The sequence below is a fragment of the Belonocnema kinseyi genome, chromosome 2 (genome assembly GCF_010883055.1).
Source record: "Belonocnema kinseyi isolate 2016_QV_RU_SX_M_011 chromosome 2, B_treatae_v1, whole genome shotgun sequence".
NCBI classification, from domain to species: Eukaryota; Metazoa; Arthropoda; class Insecta; order Hymenoptera; family Cynipidae; genus Belonocnema; species Belonocnema kinseyi.
In genome coordinates, this window is record NC_046658.1 from 812,768 (window position 1) to 815,678 (window position 2,911).

The window sequence follows — 2,911 nt, forward strand, 5'->3', positions numbered from 1 at the left end:
TTGTATTGAAAAAGGCTCAAATGAGTTTTTAAAAATATGTGATATCTCTAACGAGATATCACGTGCCTTTATTTCGTTGGTTACAGAGTAAAGTCAAGATTAAAACTAAACTAGTGGCCCTGAAGCCCTCAAATATATAGGGCTGCTTATCTAATCGAAGGAGGAAGCTGTGACTATATTACAAATGCATGCCATTAAAAAAATTATTTTTTACGTTTTAATCATTTTTAATGAACAAATATAAATGACTGAAATTGTTATTTTACTTACTATCTATTAGATGTTACAGCCTTTATTAAACAGTCTTAAATAATAGTATTATTTTTAAAGTGTGTATAAAAAAAGATTTTTCACTTTTCAAACAATCTTCATTATTACACCTACATTATTATTTTTATTATGTTTATTTACTATTCTATCATTGACTGAACATTAAATTTGACTTGAAAGTCGCTTCAATTTCAAAACTTCCGATTCCGTTTTTGCGGCACCAATCAGAAGTGGAGTAAGTGGTGACAACTCTCCCTAGAGGAAGTCAGTGATGCCAATGTTAGCGCCCTGTGCTACTGCGCTTGCGTTAGGGCCGCGCGCTGGTTGGCCGCACTGGGCGCGCAATTCAAAATTACTTTAAAAACAATTCTTGCAATTTAAATAAATAATTATTTAAAAAATGCACAATAATGTATATAATTTGTTTAACTAATAATTTCAGGCAAAAAAATGATAACATATTTATTCTATAAATAACATTTTACTTTAATTGAATTCCAAAGACCAACTTATATTTTACAAAAATTTAATTTAAAAATAAATTTTTTGTAAAAGTGATTGAAAATAATTATTTATAATGTTTTTAATATTTTGTATTGATTTTTCTGAGAATTCATATGATAATATAACTTATAAGTACCTAAATTGTCACCACCGCATTGTGGTTATAATTAAAGTCAAAACCTTCTTGAAGGCACCGCTACTAAATCAAATTCAAAGAGAATGTGAAGAGGAATTCCAGCGCTAATCCAGTTTGAATCAAAACTACAATGAAGCAGTGACAATTTATGTATTTATAGGTTATATAATTATATGAATTCCCAGAAAAATACATACAGAATATTAAAAACATTATAAATAAATATTTTCAATTCCTTTTACATGAAATTCATTTTTAAATTGAATATTTTGTAAAATATAAGTTGGTCTTTGGAATTCAATTAAAATAAACTGTTATTTATAGAATAAATGTGTTATCATTTTTTTGCCTAAAATAATAAGTTACACAATTTATATACATTCTTGTACATTTTTAAACAATTATTTATTTTAATTACAAGCATTGTTTTTAATGTAATTTCGAATTGTGTGCCAAGTGCGGCCAACCAGCGCGCGGCCCTAACGCAAGTGCAGTAGCACAGGGTGCCCAAATTGGCATCGTTGGAGGAACTAGGAACTCTAATCCATGATCTAACAAATACATGGTCTAGCCACTTGAGGGTTCTCTTTCGTTTAAGTAACGCAACCGCTTAAGTCCATCATTTTATTAGTTTGACCGCGCAGTTTGAGCTTGACGCGTAAGACTGTACGGTGAACTGTCATAGGAAAATCAATATGCAGGAAGAAATATTATGAGAATATTAAAAGAATGAATTCAAAAGGAACTTGCAATGGATATATTAAAACATTGGTAAGGAAATAAATTATATTCAGACCAGAATGTAAGTTTGTAAATATTACTGAATGGGAAGGATTAAAAGTATATACAATTTTTGAAATTAATGATATGATTAATGATAATGATTCAAATGCTCAATAACTTACACGTATAAACTGGAAGGTACTAACACTTTTAAATTAAACAGTTTTAAGTGAAATGTAAATAAACTGCAAAATGTAGAACTTTTATAAATTTTAGAGTTTAAAGATTGAGATTCGTTCCAAAAATATAAATCCACGTTAACATTTTCAACAGTATAAATTAAAGAATCAAGTAATGAACTTTAGAAATTTACAAAATTATACATTACTTCAAGTAATTTTAAGCTAGACACAATAGAAATTGAAAAATAATGTTTTACCTTCACATTTCTTAATTTAGAAGTTTAATTATTTTTATTTTAAATAGTCTAGGCATCCGTCAAAAGATTAAAAATTTTATTTCAAAGTATTGAAAAATCGAGAAGTGGTTTTAAATTTTTCCTAATTCAAAATCCTTTTTGAATTTGTTGTCAGAACTTTTATATTTTTGCAGATTTCAAACAAAAATTTAGATTTTTTTTAATTGTGAAAGACTACAGAAGAATAAAAATTTTCTTAAGATTTTTAGAAAAATTCAAAATTATTTTCCATTTTGAAAAATTATTGTAACAGAAAGTTTAAGAAGATTTTAAAGAGATTTAAAAAATGATCAAAGAAGAAGATGGAAGATATTAAGGATTTTATTTAATTTGCTGGATTTTCAAGAACTGTAGGAAAATTTCGATTAATTTTAAAATTAATTTAGAAGATCTGAAAAAATTGTTAAGACACTTCGTTTAAATTACTTGAAATAATTCCAAGCTTGTCATTAATTTTGAATCTGTTCAAAACTTCAAAATATCTCTTAAAATTACTAAAATTTTGTGTACAAATAATAAGTGTTCAATTGTTATTTATGCGTCAAAATTTAACAATTTCACTTATAAATTGAACACTTTTTAAATAGAACAATTAAAATTGTAACGATAAAAAATCAAAAGTTCTTTGAAAATCTCAAGATTCAAAGCTTTCTATGTAAAACAATTCAGTTTCAAATTGTTTCCTTTTAAATATTTGGTTTAAATTGTGGGTCCGGATGCAATAAGGGCACATAAAATTTTTTCGTGCGAAAACGAAGTCCTCTGGAGGCTTTAGAAAAAATTTTCGAATTTTAATTTTC